The sequence below is a fragment of the Sarcophilus harrisii genome, chromosome 1 (genome assembly GCF_902635505.1).
Source record: "Sarcophilus harrisii chromosome 1, mSarHar1.11, whole genome shotgun sequence".
Taxonomy (NCBI): Eukaryota; Metazoa; Chordata; class Mammalia; order Dasyuromorphia; family Dasyuridae; genus Sarcophilus; species Sarcophilus harrisii.
Window position 1 is genome coordinate 317,505,923 of NC_045426.1, and position 22,235 is coordinate 317,528,157.

A 22,235-nucleotide genomic window follows, 5' to 3' on the forward strand; every position below is an offset into this window, starting at 1 on the left:
CATAGGAACAAATTCAAAGATGAACTGAGACATTCCCAGTTTTGTCGAACTGAATCCTTTAGCCAGAAACGGCTGTGGGTGGTAAATGGGTGGTGATTCATGATTCAGGATAGACTATATGACTTTTATAATCTGTTCCAACTCCGAAAGTCTATTGTTCTAGGATTTAAATATTTTTAAAAGAATCAACTTAAACCAAGTGCTACCATTCAAGATTTTTATGTTTTAAATAATTGTTTTAAATCAAAGACTGATATACTACGTAGGAAGACATCATGCACAAGTCTCGGGCAAATTTGTGAATAATCAAAAGTTCTTTTCCCTTTCGTTTCTACTTGAGGCACCCTCCCATCAAAACTTGTACTCTGGGACAGATCTGACGATCAGGCATTTTATTTAGCCTGAATAACTTTGAGTTACTTCTTTCAGGGACATCTATATTTTAAACCTTATCTCTAATTTTGGAGGAAAAAAAAAAAGATTTTGTCCTGAGTTAAAAGAATGTTAGCCTTAAGGAAGCAAGTGGGGGGGGGGGCTTTTTTATTTCCCCCAACATGTTGTGAAGACCAACAAGGTCTTAAAAGTCCAGGTCGAGATTATGGGCACCTCTTTAATTTGAAAGGCTGTTTGAATGGCAGTATACCATTTCCAGAAAATACAGTTTAGCCAACAGCTTGAGAGAAAACAACAGTACAAAATTAATACCAACTGAAAATGCCTTGGGGGAAAATCTTGCTAAGTGTAAGAATGCTTTAACAACCGTTCTTCCTCCCCGTTCCCCTTCTCAACTGCCCCTGACCCTCCTCCCTTTCAGGACTTTTTTCCTCTCTTAAATCGCCTGGAAGGTAGAATAAGGCAGCCTAGGAGAAAATGCAAGGTTTTCGGCGAGTGTATACTATAGGGCCCCCTTGTGCAGGTCAAGGTCACTCTGCCCACATAGCTCTACACTCCCCCGCCTCTTTTATTCCTTTTTTTAACCCCAAATTTGCTGCCCTAGCGGTGATGCAATCAAATTCCTAAGGACTAGGTGCAATCTGATTCCACAGGCGCAAGAGGTGGAGGTGGGGCGGATGGGGGGAGAGGAAGGGAGGGGCTCAGCTTGGTTCGGGATGGGTGGGTGAGAAACTTGTTTTTCCGGAAGGGGGGCAGCGGTCTGGCTGGGCGGCCGAGGGGCGACCGACCCAACCCGAGAAAAGAAGGGAGCCGGAGCAGTCGGGGGCACGCGCTGGCTCCTGCCGCCGCCCCCCGCCGCGCTGGAGCGTGTCCAGTTCTTCCCGCCCTCCTCCTCCAGGCCCCCACAGTGACAGCTTCTCCCCGCTCCCCATTTCCCGCCCTCTCCCGCTCCGCAGAGCCCGGCCCAGCGCGCAGAGCGGGGCTAGTGGTGACGGCTCGGGCGCCCAGCTCAGCAGCCCCTGCTCCTCGCTCCACCTTTCCCGGCTGCGGACGCGTCCTGCCAGCAGCGCGGCTCGGCCCCTGAGGGCGGGGATTTTGCTTCAGGCGGCAGCCACTAGGCTGAGGTTGGAGTCAAAGGGCGCAGGCTCTCTCCTGCGTGGACGGATGGAGGAGGAGGTGATAGCTGTGCTCTAGGGACTCGGCGAGGGCGAAGGAGGAGCACGGAGCGGTCGCGGAGCTGGGGGCGAGGAAGGGCCAAGCACTGAGGCCCGCGGAGCTCTAGATTCGGAGGGAGAGGGCCCGGGAAGCCACGAGCCGCCCGATCCCGGAGGGTAGAAGGTGAGTGAGGAGTTGAACCAGTGGGTTTCCTGGGCTCCCTCTGTCCGTTCCTCCTTTCCTTTGCTCATCTCCCCTCCCCCCATTCCCTACCCCATCCTGCTCTTCCTTTCTCCTTCTTCTGCTGGAGTAACTTAGACCTTAGAGAGGTCCCCATTGCTCTCCTTCGGAGACCTCCCCTTCTATGCACCCCTCCTCACGTATTTCTGTTTTTTTACACGCGTTTTGTCTTATTTTCGGTTGAGTTACTGGATTCATTCATGGGATTTGTTTTGTTCTTTTTTTTCGGGGGGGGGGGGGAATCGCCTTCACTTGTACGTTACAGAAAGCATCAATTTCATACCGCCGGAGAGAAGGTTGCCCCCTCCCCTGTCAGTTTCCATTCTCCCCCCCAGAAGGAGTCTGGCGTTCTTTACAAAGACTCTTCGCTCCAATGGAGGTGGTTCCTTTCCCTCTCCCCCTCCCTTGCTCATCATTAGCATTCTTGCGGTTTACAGATTCTTTTTTGTTCCTGGGCTCTGTCATGAATGTTAATGTCAAAAAATAAACCCATCCCCATTCGGAAAATGAAGTTGTTGCTGCTCTAGTGATGTACGTGTGTTTGCTCGTCTGATACAGGAGGGAGAAGAATGTTACTCGCTTCTTCCTGTATTCCTTGAGCTTGTTGGGTTTTCCTGCTCTCCGCGAGAAGGGGCTGATTTGGGACAGGTGCCGTGGGGGAGGGGGCGTCTGTGACGCCTTGCTGCGCTCCGCGGGCACCTTGCTGGCAGCTCGTCTGCGTCGGTGTCCGGTGGGCACCCGAGATCTCACTTACGCTAATTTCGTTAAATCTGGGAGTGTTTCTCAAGGGAGGAAGCCGGATGGATTACGCTATCTGTAGCGGACTGGCGCGGGGGTGAAGCAAACTTTAGCGCTGTGGAAGTGGAATCATCCCTCTAACAACACTTTCATAAATTTTTTTTCCTGGTCTTAATGTACCAATGCTTTAGTTGATTTACTAGCCAACTTGGGGTAAGAATCAAGGTTTTAAAAGATCATTGCTTTTCATTGCCCTTTTTTATATTATTGATGGAATTGGCTTTGTGATTTGGGGAAACTGAAAACAACCCGTTTTTACAAGACTTAATAACCTTTCTAGTTTGGGTAAACAACTTTCTGTAGCATTACCTTTGGAAAAATCCTCTGGTGTGTGTATGAGGGAAGTCTTCCAACTTGTAAGTTAAACACAAGGAAAATTGAAGAGGGTGTGGAGTGGGTAAATCCCTGAAAGATCCATTTATCAGGAAATTATTCAGCAACTGTTATTTGGAGTTTTATCACTTAGTTTAAGGATGTCAGGTGGGTGCTAATTTAGGTTTTTGCCATTTGTGGTATAGAGTACTGGGCCTAGGATGAGGAAGGCTCTCCCTTCCTAAATTCAAATCCAGGCCTCAGGTATCTTTTAGCTGGGTGATCCTGGGCAAGTCACTTAAATTTGCTTGCCTCAGTTTCCTCATCTGTAAAATGAGCTGGAGAGGAAATGGCAAACCAGTCCAGTATCTTTGCCAAGAAAACCCTAAATAGGATCATGAAGAGTTAGACATGACTGAATAGCAACAACATGTTTGCAAATTTTTTCCAGACTGTCTCTATTGTTATACCCTTCCTTATCCTTTTAATTCCTTCAGGGAGTCATCATTGATACTCCTCTCCCTGATCTTTCTATGACTTTTTTTTTTTCTTTTGCTGAGGCAATTGGAGTTAAGTGACTTGCCCAGGGTCACACAGCTAGAAAGTGTTAAGTGTCTGAGGCTAGATTTGAACTCAGATCCTCCTGACTTCAGGGCTGGTGCTCTATCCACTGCACCATCTAGCTGCCCCTTTCTATGACTTTTATAAGATAATTCCTCATAAGAGAATAGTTTATTTTTAGATCATAACTATTCATTTATTAAAGAGAAAAATTGAATGATGGGTTGTCGTGGATAAGAAGTAGAAACTGGAATTTTAAAAGTTTTGAATTTCTGCCAAGAATATCAGAACCTTATGAGGCTCACTAAAATGTTACTTACAAGAGTGAGTTTAGAGGTCTCCTTACCCCTGCTCTCCAAAAAAAGAGTAATAGGAGAGCAGTGTCACTGTAGTAATATTTTAAGGGATAAAGAAATTTAAATTTTACAAAGTAAGTACTTTATATACATTCTCACTTGCCTCCTCCTTGGTTTCCTTATTTGTAGGACTGGGATAAAACTAGTAGTATCCTCTTGAGCTTAGAATGGAGATCAAATAAGATGTACATGGAAAAAAGCCTTAGAGCATGATATAAATGTTAAGTGGTATAATTTTTATTATTTTTTTTTCATTTCAATCTCATATGCAATGGAATTCAAAGAGAGATGATCCTAGAACAGATCACTATTCTATTGGCTTCTTTATTTGTTTAATGTTTGCAGAGATGAATGTAACCATCACTTTTTGTTATTAAATAAATTGTTGCCATGTAAATTCATCTTTGTAGATTTAACGAAAGAATCTTTAGGGCAATTCCAGTAGCAGAGAGGATGATAGGGTTGAAACATTCTTCATCTTGTGCACATATGGTTTTGATTTTTTTTTCTCATTGAGCCTCTATAATTTGAGATCTTTTCATTCCACATAATTTAAAAAAATCTATTTAAAAAATTTCAAATTTAAATGGGCATTTCTATATACAAAGTATATTTCCATATACATAGTATAACAGAAGAAAAGGGCTATCTATATATGAAACTATCTCCCTGATGAACAACTTTTTAAAAAAATTTTTTTTACTAATATTTTATTTTTCCAAATACATGTAAAGAGTTTTCGACATTCATTTTTGTAAAACTTTGTGCTCCAAATTTTTCTCCCTTCCTTCCTCACTTTCTTTCTCCCCGAGACAGCAATCTGATTAAGATTAAATATGTATAATTCTTTTAAACATATTTCCATATTTCTCATGTTGTACAAGAAAAATCAGATCAAAAGGGGGGAAAAAACATGAGAAGAAAAAAAAAAAGAAAACCAACAACAATAATAACAACAAAGATGAAAATACTATGCTTGGATTCACATTCTGTCTCCATAGTTCTCTCTCCAAATGTGGATGGCATTTTCCATCTCTAGTCTGTAGGAGTTATCTTGAATCACTGTGTTGTTGAAATGGATAACTTTATTTTCTTCAGATACACAATAAGCTCAATATGGCTTTCAAAGCTAATCTATATGTCTGATTCTTTCTGGTCTATTCTGTGCATTTAAAAGTAGATACTTCAACTTCTTTCCCTTCCTTGATTTCTCCCTCATACCTTTTCTTCTTCTCTACCCTCCCTCTCTTTGGAAAAGAAAAGGGGGAAAAAAAAGCCCTTATTAAAATAATATAACTAGTAAACAAAAAGAAGCTCTGCATTGGGCTTGTCTGAAAGTGTATGTCTCTGAATCTTGCATCTATCTTTCAGTCAGACAGTGTCTAAGAATGCTTCATCATTAGTTTTTCATTCTGGAAGTTATGAATATTCAGTATATTAAATATCTATTAATGTTTTTAGATTCTTTTATGGGTCATTTTTATGCCAGATTGATTGTGGACATACGTGCTATTTTTATATTCACATTCTGGTTCGCAAGGATTTTTTGAGATTTGTCTTTGCAGCATGAGGTTTTTCATTAGTTGGTTAATAAAGGAGTGTGAGCTTCTAGTATGTTATTCTTATTCATCTCATTCTTTGACAGAGTTCAGATAAAAATGGTTCTGGGACAGGTTGCTATCCTGCCATTATTCCTTTGTAGTTAATGGTCTGGCAGACTATTGCACAGATGGATAAAATAATGACTTTTTATAATTGAATAGAAGTTTTGGGACATAAACTCATCTTCTGAAGGCTCCCTGAAAACATCTTTGGGATAAATACAGGAAAAGACAATATGACAAAAATGATATGTACAAAAATAGATACTATTTTTATGGGATTTTGATTTCTTCTGCTTAAATGTATATATTTTGGAAAGTTTTTGTTTCACATAGTTTGAAGAGGAGATTGTGATTATTGTTTATTAATTATTAATTGTCTATTAATATTCTTAAATGCTTATAATTCAGTATTATGCCCAGTTGATTGTGGAGAACACTTTGTAACTGTTTGTAACAGGGGTTTGGTTTCAATGCAAGTTAATTGTTGAATTTTCAAGGTTAATTTTTTTTTCCTAAAAATATTTTTGTCCCCAAATACATCTAAAAATACTTTTAACATTCATTTTTGTAAGACTTTGTATTACATATTTTTTTTCTTATTCCCTGTCTTTCCCCCTCCCCAAGACAGCAAGCAATCTGATACATTAAATATGTGCAATATTCAAGATTATTTTTAAGGTTTGTAACATGGGGTGTCATAGTAGTTAGAGCACTGGGCCTGGAATCAGAAAGACTCATCTCCATAAATTCAAATCTGGCTTTAAAGACTTTAGAAACTCAGAAATGCATAAAATATATGGCTAGTATTGTGAAATTTCAACACATTTTATCTTTTAATATCATAAATATACACAATTCCTTCTCTGGTACGAAGGAAGGGCTAAAATTTTTTACTGGGATTTTCCAGATTGCAGGGGCATTAGGCCCCTAATTCCTCTCCCCTTTGGTAGAAGGAATAACTATGAATTTACAGGATTTGTCAAAATTGCAGATTTAAAGGATAAAGTAAATGTTTAAACGAACTTTTGAAGACTTGTACTTTGCTGAATAATATTAGGGAGGAGGGGAAAAGCAGGGGCTGTAGTCTGGAGGGTGACATTTATTCCTACCTACTTCAGTTATATCACCTGGATTGTGGCTCCCTTTTCCCTTAAATTGCTTCCTTTTTCCTCCTAGAGGTTCTCTATCTTTTCTTCTTAGAATCCCTTAGAGTAGGGGGTTACCTTGTTAGAGCTAAGCCCTGGAACCCCATACTCTGTGTAGAGTCAAAGAAAGGATTGTTGGGATATCTTTATCTTCTTGGATACTTCCGGGGTAATACTGTGGAGATATTTCGTAAAGTACTAAATTTTTGCAGCCTGCAGTATTGTGTTACCCTTTTTGCCAGTTTGCACAATGTGCATTGATCAGTAAATCTGAACTCATTAAGATTAACCTGTCTGTAATGTGGAAATGTTTAATATAATTGTACGTATATAACCTATATCATGTTGCTTGGCGTCACGGGGAAGGGAAAGGTTGGGAAGGAAGGAGGAAAAAATTAGAAATCAAAATCTTATAAAATTAAATGTTGAAAACCTAAAGAAATAAAAGAACAACAAAAGATTAACCTGATTATAATGTCTGTTACTTACCAAATCCTGAATTGCCATAATATAACTTCTTTTTTATTAAAAAAAATATGCATGACAACTTGTTGGAAGCTTCATTCTCATGTTATTGGATAAATTTATGTGGATGTTATGTATGGAGAGCCTTTTGGCTAATGAAAATATTATATTGTTATCCTTGAGGCAAATTTTGTGAGATACAGGTGCATTATCCCTATTTTACATAGGGAAACAGGCTTGAGAGGTTAAGTAGAATGTAAGCTCCCAGAGAACTTTTTGTCTTTGTATTCCTGGTACCTAGCAGACTTTCTGGAACATAGAAGTTTTATAAATCCATGTTGAATTGAATTGATTTGTCCTTGGTTAAATGTCTCGGGCAGAATTTGAACCAATCTTAATGTTTCTAAGACTCCAGTAATATCATACCACTTCTCTAATAGTGGAAACAGCAATTAAATTTTTTTTCCTGTTGTAATTTCATTTTTGTGTCAGATCTGATGTGAATAGCCAACATTTATATAGTGCCATAATGTTTGTAAAGTACTTCACATGATCAACTCACTTGATCCTCATAGATACTTGGTGCTGTGTTATTGTATTTCCATTTTATAGTTGAGGAAACTGAAGGAAAGTTTAAATAATTAGTTCAGCTAATTCTGGTTGCTCAATTAGCAAGTGTTTGAGGTAGGATTTGAATTTCAGGTCTTGCTTATTCCAAATACGAGTCAATCGTTTCCTTGTTACAGTTCCTTCCACTGTTAAGTTTCCTTGGAGTCCCTACTTCTTTCATGGACTTCAAACCTCTCAGTAATTTAGTTGACACTCTTCTAATCTGCCTACACCTTTTTTCTTTCTTTTTTAATGGTATTTTCCCCCAATTACAAGACTATTTTTATATATAAAATTTTGAGCCCCAACTTTTTTATCTTTTTCCTCCTTAATTCCCTTCCCTAAAAAGTTAAGCAATTTGATATAGATATGATATGTGTGCAATCATGTAAAAAAATTTCCATATTAGTCTTGTGAAAGGAGAAACAGAACAAAAGGAAAAAAATGGAAAAAAATAAAAGAAAGTGAAAATAGTATGCTTCGATCTGTATGCAGACTCCATCAGTAGTTTCTCTAAAGGTGGATAGCATTTTCTATTCTGGGTCCTTTGGAATTGTCTTAGAGGAAGTCTTTTTTTTTTGGTAGGGCCTTTCAGAGATTCTATTTCTTTTGATATAATCCTCATGAATCCTCCAAGTCAGATGTGATATCGGAGTAGGACTTAATTCATCTTTGAGGGAGAGATTTTATATATAAATTAAATAATCTATTTTGTAGGAGTGGTGGGGACAAGGATACCGAAGAAGAGGGTAGGCAGGAATGGGTGAGGCTTCCTTGTTCCCCAAGACTCGAGTTTGAGTTCGCAATGAAGAAATTTTGCTAAACTTTAAAGGCTATGGTAAAAAGCTATTGTTAAAGAGAACACCAAGAAGCACTTCCTTGGCAGGCAGGATCATTCTCAAGAGAGAAGTGATCTGCAAAGAGACATTTTCTGAAGATCCATTTTATGCATGAGTCTAATAGAATCCTGTTTCCAGAGGATGCAAGACCGTTTGGGTTTTACAGGCCTTTGTTTATGATTTTACATAATTTTACAGGACTGTCTCAGATCAAACAGAATTTTACTCTCATCAGGAGGACTAGCAGAACAAAGAAAGCAATTAAGTTAATTGATCATGTTACATGCATGGGGTCACCAGAAACCCCAGATTGAAGTCCTGACTCTCTTTTGACTTTTGATCTTGGACAAATGATTTTCCCCTTTTATACCTCATCTGTAAAAGGACAAGGTTGTATTATCTTGGTGTTTCTCAAACTGTGCTGCATGGAGCATTGAAACACTTCAGGGATCATTTATTTCCTATATAAAGTCTCTCCTGATCTCCCCACACTACCCCCAGTTTTCAGTTTCCCTTTCTACCTCTTAAAATGATTTCTTATTTATTTACTTTTCTATATGTCATTTTGTCTCAATAGAACATAAACACTTCTGGGGCAGGAATTATTATTTTGTTTTTGTTTCTTTTAGAACCCTAATAGATATTTATTGAATTGAACTGGTATTCTTTTCACTTTTATTCTGCTTTATTTTCCCCTTTTTAAATACAATATGGGTATTAAAAAGGAGTATTGAGATCAGTGCAATAGACTGAAAAGTTTGCCTTATTTTTTCTGGCAGTCCAAAAATGTTTTCTTTATATTCATAATTCTTGGTGAACTCTGTTCCTGATTATTTCCTGAAATTCTCCTGGTGGTAGTTTTTCTGCAAGTAAGTCTTGTTTAAGACTTTTAGAAGAAAAAATATTTGAATTTCCTTTTTGAAATGTGGTTTTTTTTTTTTTTTAGTCATTATAAAAGGATAATTAAAACAAGCAGGTTATAATGGCAAGTTAACATTTTTTTTTTTTTTACAAGAGCAATTTAGAATTATCTAAATATGCTATCCAGTGGTTTTTGTTTTGTTTTAGGTCCTAAAGAGGGCTTACTTCTTTAATAGTTTTTAGTAGGAAACATGCAGCCTTTTTTGTAGTTGTTTTTAATAAAGTATTCATATTAGTGTTGTGATGATGAAAGAGCTTGGATTTAGAGAGAAAGGAAGTCTGGGTAGGACTCAATCTTAGGATATTTAAGAGCTATGTGACTGGGGAGTGAATCACTTAACTTCTTTATTTTTGTTTCTGAATGGGGTTTAGGTTTATTGGAATCACCTTCTTCAAAAATGAATCAATCTATAACTGAAAGGCATTTCAGAATTGCTCTACTACAGGATTTTTTTTATCCTTTTGAGTGGTGGCAATCTGGTAAAATATATGGTTTTCTTCTTAAAATAAGCTTTTTAAATGCATAAAATAAAGTACATAAGATTACAGAGAAAACCTATTATAATGAATAATCGTCAAAATATTTTTAAAAATCCACCAAGTTCACCAACCCCTGCTTAAGAATCTCTGCTCACAATCCCTTCTCCCCCAGTTTTATAGATGAGGACATTGAGGTCCAGAGATTGTGCCTTGCCCAGGGTTAGAAAGCATTAAAAGCAGGTGGAAAGCATTAAAAACAGGTCTTCTGACTCCTGTACCAAGGCTCTCTTTGTATCATGCTGCCTTATGTAATTTAAACTTGTAAGACCATATAAATGTCAGCAATGCCCTGGTGACTTCCTAAATGGGACAGAATTATAATGCAGTAATGATTTGTTGGAATAGAAAATTTTTAAAAGCTAGATATCTCTCAATATCATTGGGATTCTTGAACCTTGGTCTGAAATTGATTACTCTTGTCATTTTAAGTCTGTACCACTGACAGTTAACTTGATACTATCCTACATGCTTTAGTCAAGGGGGACTATTAAACCTTTACTATCTTTCACTGACTAACTTCCTTCTTGTTTATCTGAAGTCTCACAGCCTTTTTGAATGTTAGATTACAAGGGATAAAAAACCTTAGAATGATCATTAGAGATCAAAAGATCTCTATCTTTCAAAATCTTTGCCTCTTCAGTAACTGGTACTTCTTACATGGTTGGTACCCAATAAGTGTTTTTGATATAAGGGAGAATTGGAGACTTCTTTCAGGAAACTTTTATGTTTCATTCATCCAACTATCGGATGAATACTATGTAAATACTAAAAGTATTTGTCTATATACTTTGGATTTTCCTCAGCTCTTGTCACACTTTGTACACTTCCTGAACCAGGTAGCCTAAGAAGAGATGAATGAGACTCAGTTTGGAAAGGGAGCATTCCTGTTGATCAAAATGGGATGAACTTGGAAGTACCCTGTACTTCAACCTGGGTGAGGTAGGGAGACCATCATCAGCATAATATATTTTAGAAAAATTAAAAACATTTCCAAATCTGAAAATAGCAATTCCTTCCTACCCTATCCCACTTTTTAGTAGCAAATATCCAAATATGTTTCCATTTCATCAGGAAAATTAAGGAGATGGTCATTTGGGTCCCAGGGCATAGATAGCTGTATCTCTTCTGGGAACACTGATTGACCTTATTTAATCTCCAGAATGGGAGAGAGGGGAATTGGGGCAAAAAATAGCTGGAAGTAAGTGAAATAAAGTATATCTAGGATTTTCCAGAAACAGTGAGCAAGGAGAGGCAGGAACTAATGAGAAAGTAGTGATAGTAGTAGTGGTGGTGGTGTTCAGGGCCCAAGTTCAAGAGATAAAATGATAAAACATCCAGGTATGCAGCTAGGTGGTGCAGTAGATAGATGCCAACCCTGAAGTCAGAAGGACCTGAGTTCAAATCTGATATCAGACACTTAACAATTCCAACTGTGTGACCCTGGGCACGGCACTTAACCCCATTGCCTCAAGAAAAAACAAAAACAAAAACATCCAGGCAAGGCTGTTGAAACAATGGGAAGATGACCAGGGAGTAACAGGAAGATCTCATTTCCCTGCCTTTTATCACTGTGATTCACTTGGGAAGAAACTTTGAACTTTCCAACTCTTTGGGACTATTTAGGAAGCCCAATTTTACTTGAATAAATTCTGAAAAAAGGTCACATTCTTCCCCTTAAGTTCTTCCAATTGGACCTTATTATCTTTGAATGAGACATTTGCAGTTTTGTTTGTGTTTGGGGTGGGAGAGGGAAAATTAGTTTTTAAGTAACTGACCTGTAACAGATTAAATATAACACTAGGCTAGATCTCAGCAATTTGCCAAAACACACCTTTATTAAGCTTCTTTATATATAACGTCATGAGTGTTCTTTTCCTTCCTGGTATAAAGGTAAAACGTGAATACTCTTTGGTTGCCCCAGGTAAACCAAACTTTGCCAGGTTCTTTTTCAAGCATTGGACTGGGATCAAGATATACTAGTATTCAGGCAGCTACGTGGCACCATGGATAGAGCCCTGGCCCTAGAGTCAGGAGTTCCTCAGACACTTAACACTTCTTAGTTGTGTGATCCTCTTAACCCCAATTGCTTCTCAGAAACAAAAACAAAAAGATGTATAGGAAAGAACATATGTATACAAAAATATTTATAGTAGCTTTTTTTGTGGTGGCAAAGAATTGGAAATCAAAGGGATGTCCATTAACTAGGGAATAGCTAAATAAACTGTGGTATATAATTATAATGCAATATTATTGTGCTATAAGAAATGAAAAACAGTATGATTTCAGTAAAACCTGGAAAGATGTGTATGAACTGATGCATGGTGAATTGAATAGAACTAGGAGAATGTTGTAACAATAACAGGAATATTGTACTACTAAGAACCATGAATGACTTAGTCTCAGCAATACAATGTTTCATCTATGTTCAAAGGGCTACCAAACTGTGATCCAACAGTGTCTCTAGTAGTTTTGATCCCAAAGAGATCACAAAGAAGGGAAAGGGACCCACATGTGCAAAACTGTTTGTGGCAGCTCTTTTGTAGTGGCAAGAAAATGGAAACTGAATAGATGCCCATCATTTGAAGAGTGGCTGAAGAAGTTATGGTTTATGAATGTTATAGAATAGTGTTTTATAACAAATGATGAGCAGGCTGATTTCAGAAAACCCTGGAGAGACTTATATGAATTGATGCTGAGTGATGTAAGCAGAACCAAGATCATTGTACCCAGTAAAAATAAGATTTTGTGATGATCAACTATGATGGATTTGAATCTTCTCAACAATGTGGTGATTTAAGACAAGTCTAATTGACTTGATATAAATGCCATCCACATACAGAGATAGAACTATGGAGATTGGATGTGCATCAAAGCATAACATTCTCATTTTTTGTTGTTGTTGTTTGTTGGGGTTTTTTTCTTTCTATTGTTTTTTCCCCCTTTTGATTTGATTTTTTTCTTTTGTGCTGTCTTGGGGAAAGGGTAGGGAAAAGAAAGGGAGAAAAATTTGGAACACAAGGTTTGGCAAAGGTGAATGTTGAAAACTGTCTTTGCATGTATTTGGAAAGATAAAATAGTATTAAAATTAAAAAAAAAAAGGAAAAAAATACACTGTTCCAAGACAATCCCAAAGACTAATGATGAAGCATATTATCTGCCTCCAGAGAAAGAGCTGATATTGTTTGAATACAAAATGAAGCATGCTGTTTTTCACTTTCCTTAATTTAAAAAAAAATATAAATCTTTATGTAAAAATGACTAATATGTAAATGTTTTATATAATCACTCATGTATAACATATCTGATTGCTTACTGTCTCAGGGAGGGGAGGCAGGGAGGCACAGATAGAGTATAGAACTCAAAACTTTAAATAAAAATGTAAAAAAGAAAAGATTAATTGTTATTGCAGGACCAGCCTGGCTGTGTTTGGTGAGTGAGACTCATCATCAGATATCTGCCCATCAGGGGATAACTTTTTGCACTCTTATCAAGTCAAGAAAGATCTTTACTGAGGTGGAGAGGGAGTACTCTTACCAATAAAAACCATGAATCCTTGAAGGATTAGGGAAATATATATGTATATATATAATATATATATATATATATATATGGCACTGTGCCAGAGAACATAAAACAGGCCATGAATAAAAGGAGTGATACATACCCTCATGGAGTAGACATTTAAATATATTAGTTTGTAAATGTTTGGGATAGGGCATATTTAAATAGAGTACATTTAAATCCTTTTTTTAAAAAAAGTTGGATGTCCTTTTCTCTTTGAATGCTTTTGTCATTTCCTTTTTAAATAGCTAGGGTTTCATTGCTGTCAGAAATGAGCCAGTTTCTGTTAGGAGGTAATTTATTCTCTGAAGGCATTTGAAAAGTTGCCTAACATTTTAGTTTTTTTTTTTTTTTTTTTCCCACGGCTCTCCAGTGAGACAGGATTATTTCTGCAATGGTTGTGCTGTCAAATGAGGGTGATCTCAGTCTTTGAACTGTTTGCCTGAATGTGTGTAACTTTTTAAAATGTACAGTATGGAATAGATAGAAAGAGTATAAATCGAAATTAAAATAAACTAGATCATTCTTGTTGGAGTCAAAGAAGAAAGTTGCTTTAAAAGAAACAAGAGATGTATGAATTTTTAAAAAAGCATAATCACATATATAAATAAGTATTTATTAAATGTCTGCCTTGTATTTAGGCACTGTGCTAGAGATACAAATACAAAGACTAATATGATGAAATAAAAGAAATGCCTCCTTTCCTCAGTGATTATTACCGGAATTTGCTTTAATTGATAGTTTAATTGCTATAAGGGTTTTGTTTTTCTTTCTTTTTTTAAAATGATGTGTGGGAAAATGAGGGAGAAAAAAACAGCTTTAATAATTGAAAATTTGAGAAATATGAGTAATGTAAAAAAATCAATTCAAGTTGAAAACAAGTATGCTCTAAACATGATGCTGTAGGGAGATACAATAAAGGATGAAAAAGATGAGATATACACTCTTTATTGAGTGGACCATTCTCCTTTTTTTTTTTTTTTTTTTTCTTGAGCTATTAGGACCCCTTATTTTTTTCTAGTCTGCAAATGCTTAGAGACTTGGTTGACTAACTAAAGAACTTAACAGACTTAACTTGAAAGGAAAAGTCCCTCAGAGTGAAGATAACCTTCCTGACTTAAGTGATAATGGGTTGTTCAAAGATCAGTCAATCTTAAGGGAAAGGACAGTCTTCTAACACCAAATACTGTACCTGGCACCTGAGTAGACTAAGATAAGGTATATTTAAACCCTTTCAAAAAGTTACATTCTAATAACTATATTAGAGTAAGGGTTCACTATTAGACAAAAACTAAGTGATGCAGCAGAAACTTAGAGTGACCCATTTTATACTGTATACCATAGGCTATATATAATGAATGCATACCTTAATACAAAGCCATATCATAAATAAATAAAACAGGAAAAGTGAAACCTTTTATAGCTGTGAATGGGAAAATGTTTTTTGACCAAATAAGGGGAAAAGATGATTACAGTATATAAAACAGATATTAGGTCGCATAAAATTGAGTAATTTCTGTGCAAACAAAATTAATTTGTGATAATTAAAAGAAAAATAGTTAACTGGAACAATCTTGACTAATTTTTTCCCCAGAAGATCTGATACTCAAGATATTTAGGAAATTGACAAAAATATATAAGAACAAAAGCTATTACCTTATATATAAATTGTCAAAGAATAGAAATGGGAAGTTCTCAGGGAAATTAAACTATCAACAATATGAAAAAATGGTTCAAATTACTAGTGAATTTGAAATAAATTTGAAATGTAGAAGTATAAATTAAGTGTTTCATCTCTTACCTTACTCTTACTCTTAATTGATCAAGTTACAAAAAAGTAAAATATTAATTGTTGAAGGAATTGTGGAAGAACAAACAGTATATTATTGGAGATGTAAATCAGTTCAACCATTCTGAACCTGAACCCCCAGCCATTTGGAACTGGAACACCTCCACTCCCACCCCATTCCACCCCAGATCACTAAACTGTACCTTTGATCCAGTGATAAAAGTACTAACCACATATTCCAGGTTATTCAAGGAGAGAGAAAAAAGATCCAAGTGTATAAAAGTAATTAATATGTTTGCAAATATATGCAAATAATTAGAAACAGTGCATATTGGTCAATAGGAGAATAGCTAAGTATAATAGAAGATGATAATGGAATATTATTGCACCATAAAAAATGAGGAAAAGGATGAATTAAAAGAAATTTGGTTTCAGAGATTCCTATGAAATAATGCAAAGTGAAATGAGTGCAATCAGGAAAATAATTTGTAAAATGACTTCAATAGAATAAAGGAAAACAACTTTAAAAGGCTGGTTAATGAAGTAACCAGTAAAGATTCCAGAAAACTTATGATGAATCGTGTTTCCCACCTCTTGGCAGAGAGATTTTGAACTAGAGGAGTAGAATGATACACTTTTTCAGACGTGACTAATATATGAATACTATATTTATGTTACAAGAGAAAGATTTTTTTTTAAGGGAGGAGAAGGGGGTAGGGAATGAATAGGTAATGATAATAAGGCAAAAGAAGAAAAGGACTTCCATGAAACATTAAAAAACAGAAGAGAACAAAAGTCGATTTAAAAGGGGACACGTTCTGCCAAGTTTTATTACTATTACATTAAATTTAGTATATACTTTAAAAAGTACAGAGTAGAAATTCACAATTCATATACAGTTCTGATCTTTTCTTTGTATATTGAAATGTTCATGTAGTTAATGCTTAAGTTTATTTTTTAAAAAGCCAATATGGCTTTGTAACTGAGAAAAAAGTTTTAGTAGTTAGTTCAGTGTTCTTTGTTTTTTTATTCTAAAGCTTTTTCATATGCTCCCTTATTGTTGTCAACTGTTCATTATCATTAGCAATTTAAATAGTCTTATTAACATAATTTAGCATTTTAGACCTAAAAAGCTCTGCATTGTTAGATTTTATATTCTGATGTTCTTTTTAAAAAATTCCCTAACCAACCTATAATTGAAGAAGAGAACTTTTATTATAGTATTTTATTTTCCCAAATATATACAAAATGCTTATGTTCCAAATTTTTCTTCCTTTTTTCCCTCCTCCCCAAGACAGCAAACAATCTGATGTAGGTTAAACATGTGCAATTCAAGAAAATAACTTTTTGAAAAGTATTTAATGATTTTAACATTTATTTTTAAAAATTTTGGTGCAGTTCTCAGTAACTGGGTGCAGTTGGCAGAGAAAGAATGAAGTTTTGATGGAATTGCACTGAGGCAGGCAGGGAGGGGCATTGGTTTACCACATAGTCCCACCCGCTGTGGAGGTCTTGGGCAGCCCCACCTTGCTCAGTTCAGTCAGATATCCAAGCTATGTCGTATCTCCCCTATAAATCTGTTCATGGCTCACACCGTCTTTGCTAAACTCCTTTGGGGTTAATCTGCCACAGCATTTTGCCTTGTGGTGTGGTATCTTTCCCCCTCCCCTGCCATCTGGTATCTCTCATCCCCCTTGTCATATCTCCCCTCTCACCCCACCATGCTTGATGGTTTCTATCTCAGAGCTAACTAACTCTTTTAGGGTGCTACACTACTTCAAAACTTGAGTCTGTTAGCTAAGGGCATCCTCATGGGTCTTCCCTTTCTCTTGGTTAATTGTGAGTTCCACTAGGGAACTCTTTTCCGTCCTTAATGGTTAGGAATTCCTTTCCTTGCTGTGTGGGACAGGTGCTAGACCCCCTTACCCAAATTGACTTTTCAGAGACATCTTCAGATACAAAGAGAAAGCATTTCTTCAGTCCTTGCAAGGAGAAGCCCAAACATACCTGAGCAGACATAGAGCCTCTCAGCTTCCATCTCCCAGCTTTGTGCCTGGCCTATCAGTCCAGAAATAGTGAATCTGATTAAATAGCAAAAGATCCAAGTCTTTTCATTGGGTGGACTGAAAAGGAAGTAGCCATTACTGACCAATGGTCAGCAGTGTTGTCTGCTTCCTGTGGCTCACGTCCCTTCCTGAAGCTTAGACCCAGGGTCTGACCACCTTTCTGCCTTACATTCTAAGCCTAGAGATCATGTGACTCCCTATAACTTGGGCCTAAGGCTTGACCTTCCTGCCCTGAAGACCTCTGGGAACAGGCCTGCAGGCCTAAGGTCTGATCCACTCTTATCTCATAGATTTTTTGAGAAATCTCCACTTGGTCCCATTCATTGCTAAATTAGATCGTCCCAACTCTATATCATATTTATCACTCCTCTGTGTATAGTATTCTCCTAGTTCTACTCACTTCCCTTTTCTTGAATTCACATAAGTCTTCCTAGATTATTCTGAATTTTTTTTTCATCCTGCCCATCATTTCTTTTTTTTTTTAATTTTATTTTTTATTATAGCTTTTTATATACAAAACATATGGGTAATTTTTCAACATTGACTCTTGCAAAAACTTCTGTTCCAGCTCTTCCCCTCCTTCCCCCCATTCCCTCCCCTAGATGGCAAGTTGTCCTGAAACTGGTTGTAGTCTCTTTTAAAAACTGTATTTCCTATTGATCTTCAATCCCTATCAGATTCTCAGGCCCTTCTGGCTGAGGCATATCTTCTCCATACAAGTCTTTCTGTGATGCCAGAGCCTTTGATTCAATTACAAATCCTGGTCAAAAAGCATCCCTTTGAATTCCAATAGGAGATCTGGCCTGTCCCAGCCCCCACTGGGTCTAAGCCAACTTGAGCTGTCCCAGCCCCACTAGGTCTGACTTGCTTGGACTGCCCAGCCCCTGCTGGTTCTGATCTGCTTGGGCTGTCCCAGCCCCCACCAAGACACTCCACATAATAGCTTCCATCAAAGAAAGTCTTTGCAGATGGACCTTGGTAGCTCTCTTTATTGCCAGGACCTTCTGTCCACTGAGAACTGCATTCTCAGTGCAAAACTTCATTTTTCATAGATCTGCCACTGTAGAAGTCAAGTCTCTTGGTAAACTGATTTCTATCTAACAATAAACTTTCATTTTGCAACTAATATTTCGGGAATGAGTGAATTGTTTTACTCCTAAAACCTGCGGCCAATTTAAAGGGGATTCTTACTAACTTACTAACTCCACTAACCTCCAGACCACCAGGAATCTAGACCACTCAAACAGCATTAGTCCCATACATATTAACTCTGTTAAAGTATATGTTAAATACAATATATGTATACATATTTATACAATTATCTTGTTGCACAGGAAAGATCAGATTTAGAAAGAAGGTAAAAATAACCTGAGAAGAAGAAAACAAAAATGTAAGCAAACAGTAACAGAAAGAGTGTAAATGCTATGTTGTGGTCCATATTCATTTCCCCGTGTTCTTTCTCTGGGTGTAGCTGGTTCTGTTTGTGTGGAAAAGTGAAGAATTTATAGATTAAACACATATTGATCAGAGACTATTAGCTAAAGTAGATCAAGCCTATAGGCCTCAGTTTCAGCTTCTCTGGAGTCACGTGATTTTAGATAAGGCCTGGACTGCATTCCATTGTCCAAAGAAAGGATTAAAAATATATACATGGCCAGAGAAGCTATACATCACCTTATCTACTGCATTCCACTGACCAAATAGGGGAATACAGACTTATGTGACCAATCACAACATATAGAGGGTGGGATTTTGGAGGTTCTTTGTCTGAAGTGTGTATAAAAGCTGTAAGCATTTTCAAGGCTCTGGTCCTATCCTGCTGTGAAATCTGGCTCACAGATCAGGATGGGGTCTGTTTCTCAAGATTCTAATAAATAATTCTGCTTTCTATGAGTGATCTCTGTAGTAGTCAATTTGGGTAGGTCTTTTTGTCCCAAATATGTTCATTGCAGATCAGTTGGAACTGATTTGGATCCTCTCATTGTTAAAGAGAGCCACGTGCATCAGAATTGATCCTCAGATAGTATTGTTGTTGAAGTATATAATGATTTCTTGGTTCTGCTTATTTCACTTAGCATCAGTTCATACAAGTCTCTCCAAGCCCCTGTGTATTCATCCTGCTGGTCATTTCTTATAGAACAATAATATTCCATAATATTCATATACCACAATTTATTCAGCCATTCTCCAATTGGTGGTCATCCCCTCAATTTCCAGTTTCTAGCCACTACATAAAGCTGTCCATCATTTTTTACAGCACATTCCCCAGTTGTTGATCACCCCCTCCATTTCCAGGTCTTTGCCGCTACAAAAAAAGCTATTATAAATATTTTTGTAGATATAGATCATTTTCCTAACTTTAAACCAGAACATGTAATTGTTTTCATTTCAGGAAACTGTGAGTCACAATGGTTTAGTTTCTATTGGTACTTTGCTTGACAAATGTCCAGAAATATTGGATATTAATGGCCTATCTGTATATAAGGATTAAAAGGTATTCTTAAGCCCCCGATAAATATTTGAATTCCTCCTACTTATGAAGAATGGATAGGATTTTAAAACTAAAATGGGAAGAAAAGGGAAAATTATTTAATTATTTGATAGCTGAGAAGTATAGCTTGGGGTTCACTGCCAACAGTTTTCATAATTCTTGGACGTTTCTTAACAGTTTCTCATCTTCGTTTCTCAAGATCATCAGCTCCTGAACCAAAATAATGAAGCAAAGTTAATTGTAACCCACAGTTTCCAATATTTTTCCCTTCCTTGTGTTTGGATTCTCTTTTTCTGGGTAACTGTTTGGCCTTATGGAATTGATTCTAGGTTTTAAAAGTTATATCTACATAAACAATTATTATTTGACCTTTAATTGTATTGTGGCTGCTCAGTGTGATATGTTATGCATGTTGCTCATCAGGGGACTTTATAAATGTTGAATGGATTTTGCTTTTTCTTTAATGTCTATGAAGAGATGCATTTCTTGCCCTCCCTGTCTTATTCTTTGTGCCTTGGAGGCAGCATTTGTAGAGAGTTGGACTTGGAGTCAGGAAGGCTTGGATTCAAAACTAGGGCTTTGACAATTAGCCCCTATGTGACCCTGATCCTGAATCATGCCAGTCAGTGAGCAGGGCAAGAACTGATAAAGGGACAGCCAGAATTGCTTTACTGCCATCCCTTACTGATATCCTTGGGATGTCAGGAGCAGGGGACAAAGGAGTCCAGCACACTGGGGGGAAACTACAGTGAAATATTGAGTGGATATAGACCAGAGTTGCCTGCAATAGGTTAGACATTAATTGGGATGTGATTTGCATGATTGGAGGGACTATCTGAATGGATGAGCTCACCTTCAATTTGCATAGCCCTGAGCAAGTCAACCTTTTTGTGCTTCAGATAACTAATTCTGGGATTTAACTATTAAGCTATCCGGTGGTAATTCCCAGCTGGGAGTCCCTAGTGTAATCACAGATGTTTCATCTATGCCATAAAGAACAAGTCTCTCTTAATTATAGTATATTCATTCAGTGAGCAATGTGTTGTTTTTAAAGTAAATTTTTTCCCCCTTAGAATTGGGAAGGGAACTTTAAGAATTGCAAAAATATCCAAGGAGGGAAAATAGGTGAATGCTTGTAGTGTTGGCTTTCCTGAAACCCCCTCAATTAGTGGAGTTTTTCCAAACCCTTTCCTGTGCTTTCAGACTTTCTCAATATTCTCTGGGTGGAGCATTTATTTTTAGTAAAGTCCTATCTGAAAACATTATTTTGTTAGTTAACACTCCTTTTATAGCATCTATTAAAAAATCTATTCGATTCCAATCTGTTAGCTTGTTGGTTTTGAAATCAAGACCATACCACAGCTGGCTACAATTCCCATCAGTTCTGTTTTATCTGATGGGGTGTGTTGTGTATGATATGCTAGTCTTAACCTAAAGTGGTGTTAGATGAATCTATGGATTTGTGTTTGTCTGTGTATGATTAAAACAGTAGTTTATTGTTCTCTTGTCCCAAAGTGTAGGCAGATTATGTTTATTTAAGAAGAATGTGCTGGATTTGTACCAGTGAGGAAAAGTTCAGTTTGCCCGTAAGAGGTGGGGTAGGGGGATGGATATGGGTGTGGGTGTGAATACTCAGGATTTGTAGTTTATTCAGTTCAGAAAATTGATAGGTAAACTCCCTCCCTGAAGTAGCTAAGCAACTCATTTGTAATTAATAGTCTGAGAGCTGTTTGGGAGCACTGAGAATTTAACTGACTTTCTTGTGGTCAAATCCAGTCAACTAGCATTTTATTAAATGCCTCCAGTGTAGCAGGTGGGATTTTAGCCGGGACTTGAAGTAAACCTGGGAATTCAGGAGGCAGAGAGAACAGCCAGTAAAAATGCCTGAAGTCTGAAAATGAATTCAGTATTGTGTGTGAAGAACAGTAACGAAGGATGGTGTTAGTGTATTATCAAGAGGATTGAAGGGGAGTAATTTGCAAAAAAGGCTGGAGAAATAGGAAAAGGCCAGCTTATGGAGGTTTTTAAAAGCCAATTGGAGGATTTTGTGTTTTGTCTTACAGGGAAAAGGAAATCACTGGAGTTGAGTGAGTAGGAGGGTGACATGGTCAGATCTGCATTTTGAGATTAATTAGACAAATGTGTAGATAATGGACTGGAATAGGGAGAGACTTGAGATTGGCAGCCAGCAGACTGGAGCAGGGATGAAGTGTTGAAGGACTCGAACCCGGATGGTGGCAGTGTTCCAGGAGTGAAGGGGGAGGGTATATGAGTCGGATGTGGTGAAAGTAATCCATACACATTTATCAAGAGCCTACTGTGTGCTAGGTACTGTCCTAAATATTTGGGATGCAAAAAGAGGCAAAGACAGACCTCTCCCTCGCGGAATT

At 37.2% G+C, this 22,235-nt stretch overlaps 1 protein-coding gene across 1 annotated transcript in view; it reads left to right on the forward strand.

The window, feature by feature from the left end:
- Positions 1–1,130: 1,130 nt before the first annotated feature.
- The window catches only part of GOLM1 (golgi membrane protein 1), a 101,960-nt gene continuing 80,855 nt past the window's right edge, over positions 1,131–22,235 (forward strand). The window contains exon 1 of the mRNA XM_023497667.2: positions 1,131–1,731. The gene's annotated coding sequence lies outside the window, so the exon portion shown is untranslated. The remainder of the gene's footprint in view (positions 1,732–22,235) is intronic.